Raw genomic sequence first — 22,343 nt, forward strand, 5'->3', positions numbered from 1 at the left:
TCGGATATTTACTTGCGATTTGACAGAATCTAGTATCGTCTAGTATCAATGCTAGAGTCAGTCCTTGGAAGTCGGGTTTGGCCAGAATTGTGAGGTGGTGATATCTCCGATATATATCGGATATTTACTTGCGATTTGACTGAATCTAGTATCGTCTAGTATCGAAGCTAGAGTCAGTCCTTTGAAGTCGGGCTTGGTCAGAACTGTAAGGTGGTGAAATCTCCGATATATATCGGATATTTACTTGCGATTTGACAGAATCTAGTATCGTCTAGTATCGATGCTAGAGTCAGTCCTTGGAAGTTGGGCTTGGCCAGAACTGTGAGGTGGTGAAATCTCCGATATATATCGGATATTTACTTGCGATTTGACAGAATCTAGTATCGTCTAGTATCGATGCTAGAGTCAGTCCTTGGAAGTTGGGCTTGGCCAGAACCCAGAGGTGGTGAAATCTCCGATATATATCGGATATTTACTTGCGATTTGACAGAATCTAGTATCGTCTAGTATCGATGCTAGAGTCAGTCCTTGGAAGTTGGGCTTGGCCAGAACTCTGAGGTGGTGAAATCTCCGATATATATCGGATATTTACTTGCGATTTGACAGAATCTAGTATCGTCTAGTATCAATGCTAGAGTCAGTCCTTGGAAGTCGGGTTTGGCCAGAACTGTGAGGTGGTGAAATCTCCGATATATATCGGATATTTACTTGCGATTTGACAGAATCTAGTATCGTCTAGTATCAATGCTAGAGTCAGTCCTTGGAAGTCGGGTTTGGCCAGAATTGTGAGGTGGTGAAATCTCCGATATATATCGGATGTTTACTTGGGATATATATCGGATGTTTACTTGGGATGTGACTGAATCTAGTATCGTCTAGTATCGATATTAGAGTCACCAAATCGCCGATATATATCGGGTAAATATCGGAGATTTCACAGATCCGGCTTCCCAGGGGACAACCGCAGTTCATTCTAGTATTGTCTAGTATCAATACTAGTCCCGTAATGGTCGATATGTCAAACTTCGATACTAGATTGTAAATATCGGATATTTAAAAATTGTGCAAAGTCGCGCCTTCATGCAAGAGGGGCCCCATCTCGGATTAGACTGGATTTACCATGAAACCTAGTTAGACCAGGTTTAACAATTACCTCTTTTATTGTCCCCTGTCTGTCTCAGCTAGGTTTCATGAACCCATGGTCCAGGGGAAATGTGGACAGTTGCTTATTAGTCCCCACGGACACCGTCCGGGGGGACTTATAGGTTTAGTCATGTCCGTGCGTGTGTGCGTGCGTCCGTGCGTCCGTGCGTGCGTGCGTGCGTCCGTCCGTCCGTCCGTTCACGCAGATATCTCAGAGATGCCTGAAGCGATTTCATTCAAACTTGGTACAAGGATTACTTCATATGTCCTACAGATGCACGTCGATTTGTTTTGTGATACGATCCAATATGGCTGCCAGGCGGCCATTTTATTACGATTTTTTCATGTACAGAGCCATAATTCAGGCATGTTTCAACTGATTTTATTCAAAGTTGGTACAAGGACATTGACCAGTGTCATAGATATGCACGTCGATTGTTTTTGTGATACGATCCAATATGGCCGCCGTGCGGCCATTTTGTTACGATTTTTTCATGTACAGAGCCATAAGTCAGGCATATCTCAACCAATTTCATTCAAAATTGGTACAAGGACATTGACCTATGTCATACATATGCACATCAATTTGTTTTGTGATACGATCCAATATGGCTGCCAGGCGGCCATTTTATTACGATTTTTTCATGTACAGAGCCATAACTCAGGCATGTTTCTACAGATTTTATTCAAAGTTGGTACAAGGATATTGACCAATGTCATAGCTATGCACATCAATTTGTTTTGTGATACGATCCAATATGGCCGCCAGGCGGCCATTTTGTTACGATTGTTTCATGTACAGAGCCATAACTCAGGCATATCTCAACCAATTTCATTCAAAATTGGTACAAGGACATTGACTTATGTCATACATATGCACGTCAATTTGTTTTGTGATACGATCCAATATGGCCGCCAGGCGGCCATTTTATTACGATTTTTTCATGTACAGAGCCATAACTCAGGCATGTTTCTACAGATTTTATTCAAAGTTGGTACAAGGACATTGACCAATGTCATAGCTATGCACATCAATTTGTTTTGTGATACGATCCAATATGGCCGCCAGGCGGCCATTTTGTTACGATTGTTTCATGTACAGAGCCATAACTCAGGCATATCTCAACCAATTTCATTCAAAATTGGTACAAGGACATTGACCTATGTCATACATATGCACATTGATTTGTTTTGTGATTCGATCCAATATGTCCACCATGTGGCCATTTTATTACGATTTTTTCATCTCCTGAACTACAACTCAGACATGTATCAAGCGAATTTATTCAAAGGTATTTTTATCACAGACCTAATGAAGAGGACTCTATCCTCTCTGAGGACCTGTAATCAAAGCACCCATTAACAAGTGGGGACTGTGTCATCAACGATGACTTGTTTTGATGGGGACTTTCATGATTGTCTAGCCAGTTGGGTAGGGCATTTGGTAAATTTCACTTTGACTGATTTCCATATCCTCTATGTTGGCCTGAGCTAGGTGGTGGGAGTGAGGTTTACATTGACTACAACAGTAGTCATTTCCACATGAAGTCATACTACGGTTTGTTATTGTATCATACTGGTATATATGTTGTTGACACTTTCCCATCACACAAGACAGTCAAATTTATTTTAAAACACCAATGCTGTTTAGCTTTGAACTGCGTACAACTGTAAAAGTCAATAAGTAAATACGTAGGGCTCATTTTGCAAACACTAATGCAATGCTGCATATTCTTATCAGGTAACAACATGTTAAAATTAATGTATTTTACACATATGAGTGCATTACATTTAGGCAGAATTCTCCTTGGGGACAGATATTTAGACTTAAACTTTTACAATACTGAAAAGAATTGAACTGAGATTTAATGTAAGTAGTTATGTCCCCTGTTTACATTATTTGCAATAATTTAATTTTTCTTTCTGGCCACAGACGGAACAAAAGCAGTCAGAAAAAATGCATGCAGAAGAACGTACTCGACTTCAACATGAGTGTGAAATTGTTAAAAATGAATTGGAGAACAACATGAAAATAGAAGATTCAGAGTCCAGAGTGGAAGATCTCAGGCAACAATATCAGAAAGAAATGCAAAGAATTGAACAGAGATTTAACGTAAGTAGTTATGTCCCCTGTTTGCCATAAAAACATGTTAGAGCTAGTCAGATAGATGCGTGCTATTGCTCCATTTTTCCCTCGAAACAAGTGACCTAGCAGCGGATATAGCACGGCTGTGTTATAAGAATCTCAGACACTTATTTGTTGAGAGATTACATGTCAGTGCTCATCAATGGCTACTATCTAAACTGTCACACTGTGTCGTATTAAATCTGTCAGACATCAAAACATCACTCTTCTGCTCTGGGTTAGAGATGGGATTTTTCTAAACAGACAAATATTGTTTGCTGAACATTTCCCCTCATTGGCAATCATTGGCCGAATGATAGGATACCATAACAATGTCAGCAAGAATTTGTTTTTGCTATCATTAACATTAATGAATGTCAGCATTAAAGTGGCACTCCCACTTGGTAACATTTTTAAAGCACATTTTTTTAATGCCAACGGTTGATATTTGACGTGGCGACTGCGCGCGGGTGACGAGATATCGATAAAAACATGTCCTCAAAAAAGTAAAAGTTTGAATTCGGGTGGCCCACCTGAATTCAGCTTCTGAACATCGAACGTTCGGCACTGGGGCCATTGTCAACTAAGCTATGGAGTACGAGTCTACGCTAACGCTGCTGTACGCCACAGTACCACTCGCATCGGTGATCGGTCATGCTCCCTGGGGGAAAGCCGAGTCTTACTGACTCTGAGAAAAAACGGAAAATAAAGTTTGATTCCACCAGAATTTGCATAGGTGACTAGCACAGTTACGTGCAGTTGATTCATAGCGGCCGCTGAGTGGTATGCATAGACGCATACCACGTGCGCTGCGTACTGTGTGGCAGACGACAAAATGTAGTCATCAGAGGCGGCCAATATTTGACACGTAAAATCTGATGTTTATGTGGTATTGGTTAAAAATATAGTACAACTGATTTAGAACAATGAAAACAACAAAAACTAAGGAGAAGTTTTACAAAACTTACCTGAGGTAATGGCATAATGCTGTATATAAAGTCTTTGCAGTGGGAAGTAAATTAATTGCGTCTTTCGAACTTATTGTAGACTCCCTAGAATATCGTCAATCAGCACAACAACAAACCTTCGGGGGATTTCGGGTCAAAATCAGAAACGATCGTAAAATTTCGGGATGTGAAAAATACGCTCGGGAAATGACATGTTTTTATCAATATCTCGCGATCCGCTCACAGTCGCCACGTCAAATATCGACCGTTGGCATTAAAAAAATGTGTTTTAAAAATGTTACCAAGTGGGAGTGCCTCTTTAATATTCATACTGATTAATGATTTTTTTTATTCAACTTTTAATCATGATAGTACTTGTACTGATAGTGAATTTAATTTCAATAGCGATGCCCATTCAAATCCTGCCTTGGGTGATATTGTTTTTACAGTTGATGAAGTTTACAATGTTCTTAAAAATTTAGATCCCAATTAGGCTGTGGGCAATGACAAGTTATCTCCCCGTCTTCTTCGGGAATGTGCCAGGGAGTTATCCCCTTCTCTGTGTGACCTTTTTAACATGTCATTGAATACGGGAAAGCTACCATCACAGTGGAAACATGCTAATGTTATTCCTGTGTATAAGAAAGGTCTGAGGGAAGACGTTTGTAATTATAGACCTGTTTCTTTGTTGAGCTCAGCCAGCAAATTGATGGAAAGGTGTTTATTCAATAGAGTTTATCCAATCTTATCTGAAAAGATATATAGTTTACAACATGGTTTCTGCAAGGGGAAGTCATGTAGTACCCAACTTGTACAAATTGTTCATGACATTGGAGAAGTCTTAGATAAAGGAGGACAGGTGGATATGCTTTATCTGGACTTCTCAAAGGCATTTGACAAAGTACCTCATGACAAATTATTAAATAAGTTGCATTCTTTTGATTTTAATGGTATGCTGCATAACTGGTTCTCTAATTATTTGTCACATCGAAGACAGAGAGCGGTAGTTGAAGGTGAATGCTCAGATTGGTTGCCTGTTCCTTCAGGAGTTCCCCAGGGATCCATTTTAGGTCCTTTTTTATTAGTCCCCACGGACACCGTCCGGGGGGACTTATAGGTTTGGTCATGTCCGTGCGTGCGTGTGTGCGTGCGTACGTCTGTGCGTCCGTCTGTCCGTCCGTCCGTTCACGCAGATATCTCAGAGACGCCTGTAGCGATTTGATTCAAACTTGGTACAAAGATTATCATCTATGCCATACATATGAACGTCGCTTTGTTTTACGATCCTATTCAAAATGGCCGTCTGGCAGCCATTTTGTTTCCTGTATTTGATGATGGTGCGTATGTTCACGCAAATTTCTCAGTGATTCTAAGAGCGATTCCATTCAAACTTGGTACATAGATTACTCTATATGTTATACATATGCACATTGATTTTTAGTTTGATCTGGTCTAAAATGGCTGCGTGGCGGCCACTTTGTTTCCTATATTTTACGACTGTACGTTTGTTCACGTAAATTTCTCAGAGATGCCGGGCGCGATTGCATTGAAAGTTAGTACCTATATTAATCCTTATCACATATATATGCACGCCGATTTTTGTAATGATTTGATCATAAATGGCTGTGTGACGGCCGTTTTCTTTCCTGTATTTGATATCCATCCACAGGGGTCCCAGGTATGATCCACAGGGGTTCCAGGATGAAATTAATACTAATGCTGTGTCTATGCATAGGGCTCATGAATGCAGATATCTGAGATATTCCTGTGCCAATTCTTTTTAAACTTGGTACAAGGATACTACACTATGGCATTCACATGCAGGTCTATTTATATTGGTATGGCATGCATAATTAGGTCTAATTTGCATAATTCAAGATTGGAGCGCTGTTTCTGGTACAACTGTACCAAATTTGATGAAACTTTGTGCAGATGGTTTTAGTCCTCACAGACACCATCCGAGGGGACTTATAGGTCATGTCCGTGCGTGCGTGCGTGCGTGCGTGCGTGCGTCTGTTCACGCAGACATCTCAGAGATGCCTGGAGTGATTTCATTCGAACTTGTCACAAGGATTACTTCATATGTCATACAGATGCATGTCAATTTGTTTTGTGGTACGATCCAATATGGCTGTCGTGTGGCCATTTTATTACAATTTTTTCATGTATAGAGCCATTACTCAGGCATGTTTCAACTGATTTTATTCAAAGTTGGTACAAGGACATATACCGATGACATAAATATGCACATGAATTTGTTTGTGATGCAATCCAATATGGCTGCCTTACGGCCATTTTTTTTCAATTTTTTTCATGTATAGAGCCATAACTCAGGCATATCTCAACCGATTTTATTCAAAGCTGGTACAAGGACATTGACCTATGTCATACATATGCATGTCAATTTGTTTTGTGATACAATCCAATATGGCTGCTAGGCGGCCATTTTATTACAATTTTTTCATGTACGGAGCCATTACTCAGGCATATTTCAACAGATTTTATTCAAAGTTGGTACAAGGACATTGACCTATGTCATACATATGCACATTGATTTGTTTTGTGATACGATCCAATAAGGCCGCCATGTGGCCATTTTATTACGATTTTTTCATGTCCTGAACTACAGCTCAGACATGTATCAAGCGAATTTATTCAAAAGTATTTTTATCACAGACCTAATGAAGAGGACTCTATCCTCTCTGAGGACCTGTAATCAAAGTACCCATTAACAAGTGGGGACTGTGTCATCAACGATGACTTGTTTTTATTATATGTCAATGATATGCCCGTCTGTGTATCTCCTAAGACTACCTTAGCTCTCTTTGCTGATGACTCCAAGTGTTTTCGTGTGATAAAAAATTCACAAGATTGTGAAGCTTTACAGAGAGATATTCATTCTCTTTATAGCTGGAGTGTCAAATGGGGTATGACTTTTAATACAGGAAAGTGCAATGTCCTCCACTTTACACGATGTAAAAATTTTCTGAATTTTGATTATATCATGAATGGTAATGACTTAGCATCAGTTAAAAAATACTGTGATTTAGGTGTTGATCTCACTTTCGACTTGAATTGGAATACTCACATTGATCGTATTTGCATGAAATCTCATAGATTGCTTGGCATGATCAAGCGCACTTGTGGCTACAAATGTGACTCTAAAACACTTAAAGCTCTTTACTGTTCACTAATGCGTAGTCATCTGGAGTACAGAAGTGTCGTTTGGGCAGCCCAGTCTAAGCGCAACTTAGTAAAAATTGAAAAAATCCAAAGAGCAGCAACAAGGTATATTCTTAATTATCCCACTGACATTAATTATAAACAAAGATTAGTTGCTGTAAACCTTTTACCGTTCTCATTTCGCAGGGAGATTCTTGATCTGATTTTCTTTTATAAATGCTCTACTGGGAAATACTCTTTAAATGTTCATAAGTATGTCAAAACTCACTCATCTAAAATTAATACACGTTCTAGTGCTGATACAAATGCACTGGATAGAAACCATTGTAAAACTGTCACTTTCCAACACCTTCTCTTTAATAGAATAGTCATTCTCTGGAACAATTTACCGGCGACAATTAGAACCACTGCTTCACTTTGTACATTTAGAGTAACATTGACGAAATGGTATTGGGATAAATTTTATAACTGTTTTGATCCAGACAACACTTGTACGTGGATTTCTCGTTGTCTGTGTAGCAGGTGTAGACCTATGTAGATTTTATTTGATTTGTTTTAGACTTTCTTCATTTTTTATCTCCTGTATGTTATTGTTGTTTGCTTTTTTCATTTGTACATATTTCATTTCATTAGGGTGACTGGCTTTGTATAGGTGGTTCGCACCTGTTTCAGTCATCCTATCCTTTGTCGGTACACGTATCGTGTCCGCTGTGGATGAATATTATAAATAAATAAATAAATAAATAAATACGCATATGATGATCATGACTCTCCTGCTTTGTTGATATTAAAGCATGAATTAAAAGAAAAAGAAGAACTCATCAAGAGACTTGACAATGAGTCTCATTGGAAACATCAAGAAGTTAAGGAGACAATGGAGAAAATCCAAGAAGAAGAAGACAAACTTAAAAACTACTCCAAGGAGCTTGACCATAGACATACAGTCTTGGTGGAAAGAGTTGTAGAATATAGAAAGCAACTTACAGCAAAGTAAGTGTCATATGTTGAAATACAGGCAGAAACAGTAAACCACAAAACAGTTCACAAAAACATGCCAGTAAAGTTACCAAAGGTCATTCACTTGCCTTTATTGCACTATCCGAGTATGAGCCACCGGTTCGGCAACACAAGACAGCTGTAAATCAAGGGGACCCATCTGCCATGGACGCTTAATTTATGCTAATTTTATGCACGATTTTTTTCAAAACCATTTGATCTTCTATCGCTTTCAAAATCGACTTACAGGTCTAAAGAAATTGATTGTACAATCTCTGAATACAGAAGTGACATTTTTGTGAAATTTCAGCATCCAAAAACCCCTAAACTTGAAACAAAGACATCGTGCTTGCTGCTGGTCAGCATGACCGACCTTAGTGAGACTATTCTATTTAGGGGACGGGGTTCAGCAGGGTCAGAGAATCAAGAAAGTACTGGAAAAACTTGTCATTTTCCTTATGATGCTGTCAAGAGAACTCCAGTTTCCCATTGTTTTAACATATATTAATAGTTTCCTTATTATCTAAAAGGAATTTTACCAAGTTTAACGACCAAATACACTCTCCTAACGTTTCTATATTGGCGTTACACTAGGGTAGGGGCTTTTTATGCGGGTAATTTATTCACGCAGAATTCATTGGTACTAATTTGCATAACAATAGCGATTGCCCCTGCAATGCTTGGTGAGCATTGAGAAAAATATCGAAACGCAGGAAATGTACGTAATTGAAGCCGCACCGGGACTTCAGTGCGTGATCCCAGGGGTCCCTCAAAAATGTTTCTAATACAAGCCGCGGCTTCAATTGGGAATTTTACCGTACTGTGCATTGAGAAGGGTGAGAGAAAATCGAAAATTAATTCAACCTGTAATTTCACCATATCATTTTGCCACCTTTATAAAATATACCAAAATGCAAACAACTTTTTCAAGTTCCTGACAATTTGTTTTTCAGACTTCCCCAAAATTTTGATCAAAAACTGTAGCCAATGGAAAGTGATGTTCATCTGTCCAAACTTAGCCAAAAAAATTACAGAAAAGTTTGTAAAATCCGAAAACTTTTGCACAGAAATTTTGGTGGGAAAATTCTTGTCAAAATATTTGTTGCCTTCAACAATTTGATATATATATTTTTGAAAGTTGTTGAAGGTTCAAGATTAGTGTTCAATAAAAGTGCATAAATTTGTATACTGGTAGATGAGCTTTGTCATACCTTATATAACTGAAAAGTGATAGGATACTACAGAAAGTTAATACTTGCATTGTTTATCAATGACATTATATATTATAGCTCAAACAAGCGACTATCTATGTGCCTGAGGGCAGGTGGCCATTTGGCGGACCTCAGGACAAATGGTCTCCTGCCTCAAGGGCGCAAAGTCCCTAAATAGTTCTATAGTGTTATATTAAATGCCTCTCACATAATTTTTAATCCCTCCGGACAATGTCTGTCGGGACTTATAGGTTTGTTCATGTCTGTGTGTGTGTCCATGCATGCATGCGTGCATGTGCTCATGCAGATATCTTAGCGATGCCGAGAGCAATTTCATTCAAACTTAGTACAAGGATTACTCCCTATGTCATACATATCAATTTATTTTGTGATGCGATCCAATATGGTCAAGTCAAGTGATGGCCATGTAGCCAGCTACACCAAAAAAGTTACAGCACCTTTAAATCCTATGCGGTGCATGACATTTGATATGTGAGGCATGGATTAAAGTCAAAAATGGCAATCTAGGTAAAATTTCTATTTGCTCTTGTCATAGGGTTTGTAACTTTTTGTTGATACTAGTCCATGCTAGGAGAGCAAAAGTGAACATCAAAGTAACATTTTCTTGACCATTAAACATTATCTAAGGTACCGTTCAGTTTTTACGGCCAGGGGGGGGGCCGGCAAAATCCAGGGGGGGGTCATCATAATTTTAGAATCCGCAAAGGGGGGGTCATCGCTTTTTCACTGGTAGGAAAGGGGGGGGTCACCACATTTTCAAAAACATAATACCAACAATAAAGTTCACTTTATGCCATGGCCATGATCGACCCTCTTTACCGGCGGGCCGCCTTCGGCAGCCCACTACAATAAATATACATTATGTATTACCCATGACCCTCTTAACGGGCAGACGCCTTTGGCGGCCCACTCCAATTAGGTTTACTTCATGCATTGGCCATGATTGACCCTCTTTACTGGCGGGCCGCCTCCGGCGACCCACTACAATAAATTGACTTTATGTAATACCCCACGGCAATCTTACCGTAAAATTCCCAATTGAAGCCGCGGCTTGTATTAGAAACATTTTTGAGGGACCCCTGGGATCATGCACTGAATAATGGTAATGGCCGCGCGCCTTCAGCGGCCCTGTCCAGTAAAGTCTACTTTATGCAATAGCCATGATCGACCCTCTTTACCGGCGTGCCATCTTTGGTGGCCCACTAGAATAAAGTTGACTTTACGTAATGGCCCATGACCCTCTTAACCGGAGGGCTGCCTTTGGCGAACCACTCCGATAAAGTTTACTTTATACAATGTCCATGGACATGAGTTGTCTATGGAAATGAAGTTAAAAATTGCCTTACAGTCGTCCTAATTAACAGACGTTTCAATGGATGTGGCTGAGAAGTTTGTGCACTGGCATCGAATAAAGTGCGCCACGTACCGGAGTTCAAATCCATGCCATGCGGGTAAATTTGACATATGGGTTTTGGTTATTTTTCGGGGGGGGGGGGGGGGGGGTCATCAATTTTTTTCGTCTGACAAAGGGGGGGGTCATCATTTTTTTCACAAAAAATGCAGGGGGGTCTATATTTTTTTGAACACCGGCGACAAGATTTTGCTGGCCCCCCCCCCCCAGGCCGTAAAAACTGAACGCTCCCTAACATCAAGAATTTTCGTGAATAGATGAACCCTCAAAAATTAATGTAGCTGAATAAATCATGCTAGTGTTACAATATATAAACACATGCAAATGGATAACAAATTGTATTTTTTTTCTCACTCAGAGCTGATGAAGTGAAGCAGGCAAAAACAAAAACAAAAGACAAAGACTTTACAAAGGGACTGTGTGAAGATGTGGCACAAACATGCAACAGCATCTGTTCTGAGTTGGAGGTTAGTAATACCAAAAACTTTAAGCTAGCAGCTGTGGATATTGTGCCAAACCATGCTGTTGAGAAGAAGCAGTGTTCTCCCCAGGATTTTTTTACAAGAGGGCGATGACTTGGTGTGAAGCACCACAAGCAACCGTGTAAGCGGTCGCGGGGGAGGTCAGCAGGGGGGACTGCCGTTGGAGCTTTTGAAAAACAGAGATTAAAATGGTGTTATTTGGTGGCACTTGGGGAGTATTTTTTCAGATTTTTTTCATATAAGAAACTCAAAGGAAAAGAAATCTGAGACAGTGTTCCATAACTTTTATTCCAGTTCACTGATTTCAATGAAGATTACATTTGTTGAAAACGAAAACATAGCGACAGACATACGTTTATTCATCGATGTCAAAATTATCACCATAACACTTAAGCTTATGTGTTCTCAGCCTGATACACGTACACATCCGACCGAGCCTAAAAATAGGTCATTTTGCTTTGGGAAGGAATACACAAGCGAAATTCTAACCTCCTATAAAAACTTCAGAGTACTCTGCTGTCCTTGGTTACCCTCAAGCTCCTTGGCATGTTTACTCAGCTAAGTCAGTTACCTAATTCAGTCCCTATGGAGGGACCGTGGCTAACGTTACGGCCTGTGCCATGCAAATATGGCTGCCATCAATGAGTTGCACATGGGCTTATGATCTTGGGGGACATCACAAACTCGCGAGATTTGCAAGATCGATGAGAATTACGTGTGCAGCCTGCAGGATCGACGCTCACACTTGCATTTTGCTTGTAAATCACTGTCAACTTTTTTCCCCATATATTTTATTGTTTTATTACCTTCTCGTGTCTATTTATAGACAGAGAAGGTATTAGAGTTGAAAACCAGTATGCTGCTGTCAAGTACTTCCGTCTGTCAAGACTTCCGTCTGTCAAGATCCGTTGACGTCATGCCATTGTGATGGGTCATATCATAAACTGGTGGGGGTGTTCATGGCTCAGGTTGAGGTGTGGGAGAACGATTTTGAGCTATGACAAAAATGAAAAGGGACTTAGCGGCATAGCCACAGTGTTAAGCCTTTCTCCAAGGTTTCTTAGTTGACTACAATCTATTACAGACTACTGAGCTGACGTTAGGGGTACTCACTTTGTGTTTGCTCACTCTGTGAGCGCTAGTGTTTGGTACTGAGTTGCGTGGATATCCCCTCACAGCCTCACGTGATCTTGGCCTGTTGCATAATCTGCAGAGATGATCATATGCCTCCGAGTCTGAAAACTGTCATTGTGTAAACCTGTCGGCATTTTCCTTGCATTTTTTCTCATTTAATTTTGCAAAATATCGGCGAGTACCTCAATATTTCAAGATAACCCTTTCTTCCCAATCGTTTCCTGGAGTTTCAGAGTCATATGAACGAAAATGAGTGAAAGTTTTAGACAGGAAAATCGGACGTCGGCCATGTTCAATGTTTACAGTACAATCAGAAGTTTACGTGGAAGAATTAACCAACAAACACTATTCATGGTGCCCGCCCTCTAGAGGCAGACCCTCCTATATGAAGTACCACATTTAATGCTTGTGGAAAGCTTGACCACACAATGGAGCATTTAAACTTTTAGAAAATGACAAACTGAATAAGAAGGTATTCAGAAAATGTCAAATACTGCGGTAAAATGCGCAAATATTCAATATAAACAGGTTAACTGACTGGTCAGCTATAAAAAACAATGAAAATGTTTATGATCAAAAGTTTTTGAGATGCGCACATTTTAACAAATACAGAAATTATTAACATTATAAATATAAGACCAAACTATTTTTTCAGGGATGGGACAGGTTGGAAATGAGGGGTGAGAGACAAAGGCACTCCTATTGCTCCATGTGGATGCAGCCACACCATTTCATTTACAGCATACTTATTCACTGTGTTGTGTTCAAGTTCCATATTGTACTGACTGTCATACAAAGATAACATAAGCAAATCAAATGCAATTAGAAAAGGATCAATGCTGTTGTGTGGATTTTGCTGAACATGGCTGATTTTAATATTTCGCCCTATATATTTGGTATCCAGCAAAGGCATATTTTGATGTAAAGTCAAAATTAACACTACATTGCTGACAATATATTTTACCGTTTCTGCATGAACTTTTCTTTTTTAAATTATAGTATATTAGTACTTCAAACAGATTAACAGTTATCGTGATGTCAACCCATAATTTTACATCACAAAGACTGTAATTCTGCCAATTTTTTTTGTTTTTCAGTCATTTTATAAATTTTGTACTGCACAAGATGATTGAACAAATTGCAATGTTTGAATTTGTAAACTCAAAGAATAAAAATCCTTTGGTCACAGATTAAATTATTTTTTAAAAAGAAATTTACTCTTAAACACTTTTAGCATATATTCTTTACACGGTCATGTATTTCAAGGAAAATATGCCTGTTAAAAACAGTAATTTCTTCACTTTCAATTTTTTTCAATACTATGACAATTATCAGCCATGAGGTTATACAAACACAAGACCAGATAAGCGTTTTTCATCATTTTCACAGGACTCTTTGGAAAATCCATTAAAAACAGTTAAAAGTGACTTAAAATGATCACTTGGTATACATTTAATTTACAGATGCCAGGTTGTGTATTTCACATGCACTCAGGTCAGTAAGGAAGTGCGTCATTACTATTTTGGAGTGTGAATTCTTATTTCTGAATTATTTAACTTTTTCCCACATTGAACTATCTTTAGGCAGTTTATACTGTAGCTTAGAATTTTTTTGATTGATGTATTTAATCATCTTTTGGGTTCTTTGGGTCCATATCCCACCTCATGCCCCTACATCATCAACTATTTACCAACAACTCCATGCCAACAACCTATTACCTGACCTGGCCACACATTAGAGAAGGTACAGCATCATTGACGGTATTTTTTTTCAAAAAAATTAATCTTTTTCATTTCTGACAAAAAGGGGTGCTCAGAATTTATAAGAGGGCACCACGCCCCTGTTACCTTATTCAGGGAGAACACTTTAAAGAAGTTACATTTCATACATTCATATGCAATATGGCTAAAACGACTCATTTCAGGTAAAGTATACATTGCAGGTAACTGTGAATGCCAGTTTAGGATCTATGTTGGAAACACTTGCATTGTCATGGAATTAGGCAGTCAATATCATTCACTTTTACATTTCATTTTAAACTGCAAAATCAAGGAGACTGCAAGAGCCCATGGCAGTGGGTAAGTTAGCTGTGAGCAGGCAGTGGTGCTGTGACGTATTTATTGCATGCCTCGTATATCGAACATCGCGTGCTCCATAGGATTCAATGGTAACTCGTCGATGACGTCGCGGGCCACATAGTCATCATTGGACTATAGTCATCATTGGACTGAAAGTGAACCGGAACTATTTTCAACTTGACAACATTTTTATGTAAAAATGTCGAAATTTTATGTTTTGCACAGGAAATCCGGTTTGGAAAATTTTGCAGAAAAAAAATTGATAAACCGCTTAACAGTAGTTTATCATTTCACCATTCGATGATGAAAATCGTTCCATTGTTTACAGATTTTCGTCTAAGAAATAAACCATTGGATTATCATTTGCCAATGAATCTAAATATTTTGAGTGAAAACTGAGTAAGAGAGGCATGTAATAAAAATATTATAGCCCAAACATGGGACCATGTACCCTCGGGGCAGGAGACCATTTGCCCGACGTAAGGAGGGCAAATGGTCACCTGCTCTCGGGCACATAGTCCCATGTTTGGGCTATAATATATATGATCGCGCTCAGGTCAAGAGTTACGGTCACAGGACTGCTACTAGCCAACCCATAGGCTGTTAATGTATTTAACAACAACACCAACTTGTGTCGCTGATTTAGCATGCAAAGCAATGAAATCTAGTAGTTTTTGAATAAATAAATCTGTATCCACTTTATTATTATTATTATATTAACCCTTAAAAGGCCATATCTGTATATATCCATACACACCCAACTCATGCTCAGCGCCACGCATGGATATATCCGTACACGGCCTTAGGTTCTCTAAGGCAAGGTTTGGACCTTGATTTCCTGCGTGTAAGAGGTCACCTGACAAATAAATTCATTCCTTACCCTTTGAACCCACTTCAGGTCCATATAAGGACAAAAATAATGACATCATCTGATGTAGCTACGGCAATTTCCAGCAATTTGAGCGACCTTTCAAGGAAATCCGGTCAACTAATCAGATCTGTTCGCTGACTCCGCCGAAATGAGAGACATTCTGAATGCTTTACTCTGCGGTATATCCTAAAGACTATGGATTTGTGACAAGTTATTAGCCATTTCTTGATAGAAATGACATATTTTGGTATTTTTTGAGGATATTTTCTCAGAAAATGAAGACTTTTGTCGATCAGTCGAACATGATTTTGAAGTTGAAGAGCAACTCGAATGGCGTCATCATGGAGCATCGCGTTGACCAGCCTCTCTGAAACTGAAAGCTCAAGTTTGAGTCTGTCAGTTAGGTTTTGTCGGCTGAAAACATTAATGATGAAGAAATTTGAAAAGTTTTAACTAAATCTTAGTTTAATATGTGATTTTGGAATGATCAGGTATGTAAAGTAAACTTGGTATCGAGGTACTCTTCACTGTGTATCGAGACGGTCAAGATGGCTGCCAATCACAGGTTTGTGTGTACAAACGTACAACGTGGCATGTTCTGAACTGTTGACTTAATGTCATATTCCTATGTCTATAACATATTCTTTTTTAGCTCCGCTGTCAGCGACGCAGAGCTTATCAAATAGGTTGATTTTCCGTCGTCGTCCGTCATCGCCATCCGTCGTCGTCCGTCGACAATTGCCTTCTCCTCTGAAACCGCAAGTCCAATTGCTTTGAAATTTTATATGCAGTTCACTTGGGATGACCTCACCTAAGGTTGTTCAAATCGTGGTGAAATTTGCATAATTGTATTTTTGGGGCATTTTTTGGTGTTTTTGGTAAAAAAATCTTCTTCTCTGAAACCGCTTGTCCGATTGCTTTGAAATTTGATATGCAATTTACTTAGGGTGACTTCAGTCAGATTTGTTTAAATCGTGGTGAAATTTGCATATTTGTATTTTTAAGGCAATTTTTGTCATTTTTGGTAAAAAAATCTTTAAAAATCTTCTTCTTCAAAACTACCAGTCAGATAGCTTTGATATTTGGTACATATGTCCCTAGGGATGATCTATTTCAGATTTGTTCAAATTGTGCAGAAATATGCAAATTTGCATTTTTAAGGCAATTTTTGCCATTTTTGGTCAAAAAATGTATTTCTCAAAAAGTGCTGGTCTGACAGTTTTGAAATTTGGTATACAGGTTTCTATAGGTCAACTAAGTAATATATTGAATTTCTTATGAAATCTGTAATTTTGTATTTTGGGGGCAATTTTTTCCATTTTTGGTCAAAAAATGTGTATTTTCAAAACTACTCATCTGATAGCTTTGCAATTTTGTATACATGTTCGTATAGATCACCTTAAAGGCGGAGCCTCCCTTTAAAAGGACGCCAAGCTATGGCGGCGTTCATTGTGTAGGTGGACACCAAACAGGCAAAACGTGGGCACACCCTCCAGAAAATGCCACTGTTTAGTTTTCCCCAGCCGCAAAAACACAGACAGACTGCCAAGCGGTCAGACTAAAATTGCTGCCGATCGAACCCTGTGGTTATATTCAAAGTCTAACGCGACTGAAAGACAATTTTTTAGGAAATTTGAGTATTTGTGGTGGGGAATCAATGACTGTTGGCGATTTGAACCGACCGTCAATCAAAAGCTTGCATAAACTCTGCTTGCAGGATTAGCAAAATGTGACAAAAGGTTGAGATCAGTTTGTGTAATTACTGTTATAGAAATCAAACATCATACTGGCCATGTGTTTGACTGGGAGGAGAACTCCACTAATGCGAGAACCTGGGATTGAAAAGTGTGGCTTTAATGATATTTATTGAAATTATGATGAAATCTGCAATTTTGTAATTTTGGGCAATTTGGCCGTTTTTGGTCAAAAAATGTATTTCTCAAAAAGTACTGGTCTGAAAGCTTTGAAATTTGGTATACAGGTTTCTACAGATGAGCTAAGTAATATATATTGAATTTCTGATGAAATCTGTAATTTTGTATTTTTGGGGCAATTTTAGCCATTTTTGGTCAAAAAATGTGTTTCTCAAAAAGTACTCCTCTGATAGCTTTGAAATTTGGTATACAGAATTCTATAGATGAACTCAATGATATTTATTGAAATTATGATGAAATCTGCAATTTTGAATTTTTTGGGCAATTTAAGCTATTTTTGGTTAAAAAATGTGTTTCTCAAAAAGAACTGGTGTAACAGCTTTGAAATTTGGTATACAGGTTTCTATAGATGAACTAAATTTGATCTTTTGAAATTATGATGAAATCTGCAATATTTGTTTTTGGGGGCTATTGTTGCCATTTTTGGTCAGAGAATTTTATTCTCAAAAAACTACTCATCAGATAGTTTTGGTTGACATGTTCTTAGGGATGATCCGCTGTGATATATTCAAAGTATTATGAAATCTTCAATTGTGTATTTTTGCAGCTATTTTTGCCACTTTTTTCTGGCCACTGCATTGAGCTATCAAAGATTTCCACCTCCTTCATCAACATGTGTCAAAAATAGTTATTCTCTATAAAATACAGCGGAGCTATATCGGCCGTTAGGTCGCTTGTGTAGTAAATGAAATAAATAAAATTCGTATAGTGGGGTGAGTCATAATTTCAAACCCAAAATATTCTTTCGTCAAAATATACCAGATGTGTAATTATTTATTTCATATTTATTGGTTTCTGTTCATTTGCTGGCGAATTTTGTTGCTTGCTCGTCAAAATATGTGATCAAACTTTCGTATGTGTTCACCTTGACTGTCATGATCATAACGGTGATGTCGTAATCGAACATCAGGACCGGTAAGGTTATTGAAAGCGTTCAGAGGCAAATGTCATTCTTATTGTACCTCAAACTTATTTTATCTAATTCTTGAACCGAATTTATTTTCTTAGAAGTTCAGGTAGTATGATTTTGTGGCGAAGTTTTTCGTCGTTTGCCAATCACAAGGTAGCTAATAACTGAGCTGCATACGGGCTCTGATTTGAATTCTCTTGTAAGATGGCAGCTTGTTGCCTGATATTCAATCAAATTAGTTGTTTGTGTTTACTTGCAATGCCAAAACCTCTCAAACATATCCTCTCTAACTTTAATGGCAACATTCATTCCATAACTGTAGTGTTACAACAACAACTGAATCATATCTGATAGCAATCAGAATCCAAATAAAAAAACAAAAGCAAAGATTTTTCCTGGTTACATGGTTTCACCTTTCAATGCCAGAAATAAATACACAAACAAACAAACAAATAAACAAAGATAAATGAATAAAAGATCTTGTTTAGGAAATGCAATCATTTTGCTCATTCATATTCTGTAGTGTTTAAGCTATATTTCACGTGTGTTATATGCTTTTGTGTAACTGTGTTGAAGGGTATGTGGTATTTATATTATTGACAAATACCAACAATCGTTTGTTAGCTCACATTTGGTGTACCAATGTGAGGTTATCGTATAAGCTGAATCAGTCATTTGCATCTGATTTGCATGTCTGTATGTCTGTATATTTGTGGGTATGTGCGGATGTATGTCCGTCACACACAAAGGCTCCCATACCGCCAAAGGTACCATCTCAGTATTTGGTGTACAGGTAGATGCAGGAGTTGAGATGTGAATTTGTTCAAATGAACACATTAGTGTCAAAAATGTGCAAATGAGGTAAGAAAAAGTGAAATCCTGCAAATGTGCAGGAGGCATATGCCAGTGAGAAAAGGCAAACTCCACTGATCTTGACTCATTTCCTGTCATTGTTTATGAACTGTTACATATTAACAGACCAGCTGCAACCATAGACAGTAGATGGGGGAAGACCGTTTATACTAAACCAAGAGGGGCTTGTTTCTGCTATGCATGTTGCTAAAGTTGACCTCCAGTACCTAAAGTTAGACCTTAATTACTTTTGTCATTCTTGTTTTTCTGGTTTAAATATTTCTTGTTGTTTTTCTGGTTGTACTGTGCAGAAATCATTGCCATAACATCAACGTAGAATTTTCCTCCACTGAACAGATAGAAACAACATTTATTGTTGATCATTGGTAACCCATACTGGTATATACCAATTCTGATCAAATTTGAGCAACACCGTATAATTGCGGTATTTTTTGTTTATTTACATTTGATAAGTTCCGCTGCCGGAATTTTTCATCCAAATATGTGTCTTTTCATGACATTTAAAATGTGTAAAAATTTGCAGGCTTTTGGACTATAAGATCTTCATCGCATTTTGAACCAAAAATGTGCATTTTAAGCCCATTTTCCTACCCCTGATTGCTAAATCAAACATGGAAAGACTACTTGAAGCTTCTCCATTTCCTGATCTTTCAAATTCATAGTCCGTGGTTTGGCTGGGCTTCCAATAACAGGAAACACTGTACCTGTCTAAAAGAAGTGTAACATGTCAAGTTTATTAGTCCCCGCGGACGAAGTCTGGCGGGGACATATAGATTAGGTCCCGTGCGTCAGTCCGTCCGTCCAGAGCTGTTTCTCAGACACTGCTGAACCAATTTTATTCAAACTTTGCACAAAGGCATAACACTATGGCCTACATATGCATCTAGAATTATATTGGGATATAATCCAATATGGGCGTGAGGCGGCCATTTTCTTTGTGATTTTTCATATCTTTGAACCATAACTCAAACATACTTGAACCGATTCTGTTCAAACTTGGCACAAAGGCATAGCACTATAGCCTACACATGCACATCGATTTATTTTGCGATAAGATCCAATATGGCTGCAAGGTGGCCATATTTTTGCGATTTTTCATGTCTTTGAACCATAACTCAAACATCCTTGAACCGATTCTATTCAAACTTGGCACAAAGGCATAACATTATGGTCTACATATGCATGTAGAATTATATTGCAAACAATCCAATATGGGCGTGAGGCGGCCATTTTGTTTGCGATTTTTCATGTCTTTGAACCATAACTCAAACATCCTTGAACTGATTCTGTTCAAACATGGCACAAAGGCAAAGCACTATGGCATACATTTGCATGTATCAATTAACCTTGCGATAGGAGCCAATATGGCTGCAGAACTGCCATTTTGTTGGAATTTTGCATGTCTTTGAAGCTTAATTCAAAGGTCATGACACCGATTTTTGTCCAAACTTGGTACAAAGATCATGCACTATGGCATACATATACAACATGTCAATGTACTTCGTGTCATGTTCCAATATGGTTGCCAGATTGTCATTTCTCCCCATATTTCTGCCAGATGGTCATTTTTGGATTTCTTCATGTCTTTGAGGCTTAATCATATGCAAATATTCCTTATCCAATGTTGTTGAGACTTGGTACAAAGATAAAGTACTCAATGGCATACATATGCATGTCGACTAATTTTGTGCTATGATCCATATGGTCAATAGACAGCCATTTGATTTCAATTTTGGTGTGATTTTTTTATGTCTTTGAAACATAAACATAGGTCACTGTCCTTCGATGGACTGATTTTGTTTAAACGTGATATGGCTGCATTCTTGTGCACATTAATTTGTTTCATTATATGATCCAAAATGGCTGATTACAACAACATACTCGATCCCATACCATTTCTAAAATTCCACCAAACCATGTTTGTGTATGGTATGTGCCATCATGACACTAGAGGCATTGAGGGCATCGTTATGTGTGATGTAATCAAAAGTTCCTTCAATGGTCATTACAGGCAAACATGGGACAATTTTGTTGAACGTTCACATTACTTTATTATGCAAGTCACAGGCCTGATGCACCCGTTGCATCAATGTCATTCCACAGCTACCTAGACCACAGCTACCTAGACACGAAAGATTATAACAAAATGGACAAGTGGGACTGTGTCATCAACGATGACTTGTTGGTTCAAAAGTTCTTGGCATGTGAGGCTGTATGGCATGAAAGTCTATGGCGTCTTAAGGGTAAACTATCTGTGGCTCATTCTGTACTCCTGCTAACTGTCTCAACATTGAGAACATATATTTCAACCATTTTTCTGTGACTGGTCAACGTTTTCTGCTCGAATTTGAACTTTTGACCTCTAATGTATCTAATGCGCTATATGTGAGTGTCACAGAAACTGGAAAAATAGGTTAATATACACATATTTGTTGATTCAGTTGTAGGTAAATAATAAAGTGGATTGATTTATTCAAATAATATCAATACAGACATATAGGGACAGACATATAGGGACATGGATCAGTTTTGCAGTTACTACTAAAAAAGTCTATGGGTTGGCTCACAGCAGTCCAGTGGCGATGACCCCTGACCCATGCATGATCGATACACCAAGTAACGCCGTGTATCCACAGCTATGGGGAACAGTGCAACATATGACGACTTCAGTTAATTCATATACATGTTCTGATTTGCAATTTTACAGGGTCAAGCATACATCTGTGTAATTTGCAGAACCAATAGAAGAGCTATTGCTTTCCACCCATGCTGTCATTACAGGTTTTGTGAGACATGTGCACAGAGATCGTTCAACGAGAACAAGAGATGCCCAGTATGTAGGGTAAATAGTGATGGAATTTTCAAAGTAAATGAATTTTAGATTTTAGTGCAAGGCCAAAATGTATTAGGTAAAGTTATACTGTTATTCAGTGTTGGTACTTATGATACTAATACATGATTTGCTGTTCATGTTCTACGAGTTTCCCCATCATGAACTGTAAAATGGACAAATGGTGTCTCATT

The 22,343-nt window shown here is 38.3% G+C and overlaps 1 protein-coding gene across 2 annotated transcripts in view; it reads left to right on the forward strand.

Moving 5' to 3' along the window:
- LOC139144069 (uncharacterized) overlaps window positions 1–22,343 on the forward strand; it is a 72,278-nt gene extending 49,935 nt beyond the window's left edge. Inside the window, exons 12-15 of one of the 2 annotated variants that reach the window (XM_070714720.1) lie at window positions 3,077–3,256; window positions 8,192–8,388; window positions 11,396–11,504; window positions 22,027–22,326. The gene's annotated coding sequence lies outside the window, so the exon portion shown is untranslated. Of the gene's footprint in view, window positions 1–3,076; window positions 3,257–8,191; window positions 8,389–11,395; window positions 11,505–22,026 lie in introns of both variants that reach the window. The other variant, XM_070714721.1, reaches the window with a different exon arrangement.

Source organism: Ptychodera flava, chromosome 11, assembly GCF_041260155.1.
Source record: "Ptychodera flava strain L36383 chromosome 11, AS_Pfla_20210202, whole genome shotgun sequence".
NCBI classification, from domain to species: Eukaryota; Metazoa; Hemichordata; class Enteropneusta; family Ptychoderidae; genus Ptychodera; species Ptychodera flava.